This window comes from Nanorana parkeri, unplaced genomic scaffold (assembly GCF_000935625.1).
Source record: "Nanorana parkeri isolate BGI_ZX_2015 unplaced genomic scaffold, ASM93562v1 scaffold4441, whole genome shotgun sequence".
Taxonomy (NCBI): domain Eukaryota; kingdom Metazoa; phylum Chordata; class Amphibia; order Anura; family Dicroglossidae; genus Nanorana; species Nanorana parkeri.
The window spans coordinates 6,295-6,936 of NW_017310703.1; positions in this window are offsets into that span (position 1 = coordinate 6,295).

The window sequence follows — 642 nt, forward strand, 5'->3', positions numbered from 1 at the left end:
CCGACACGGGGTTTGTGCACTTATTGTAGAATCCATTTCCTGTAGCTCATTGAGGGCCCCGGGCCCCTCCTCTCTGGGTCTATCTTGGTGCTGAAGCATTCTGGGAGTGGGACGGGTTATCTACTCCTCATGACCTTATCACGTGCTCAGAGACCCGGATGGATGATCGGCGACACAGACCGCTGACTCTTACCATAGCGGCACCTCGGCCTGCTTTGTAGTTACAAGCTCCGCCCATCCACCCCGCCCCTCTGTTAATAATAGGCGGGCCATGGTTCCGCTAGTCCCGCCCATCTCTGCAGCGTGGTGATTGCAGGCCGCATGTTTCACTCTATACACCGGATTATTGTGTGTTTGTATGCTTAGCGCTGTCATGTGACCGGTGGGCGCGCTGTCATGTGACCGGTGGGCGCGCTCCCAGAATTCCATGCGTGTGAATATTGCGGGTGTCTCGGGATTTGGTTTTTGTGATTTGACAATAAAGTCAGAATGACCGATCCGCGTCGTCTCTGTTTATTGTTGGGATCGGCGGGGGAGGGGTGCACAGCGCAGCGCGGGGGTATTAGGGGTAGTAGGTGACTGCGGTAAGTGCTCATAGAATCTATATAAGAATATGAATTGTGGGCACACAAGGGGGGGAGG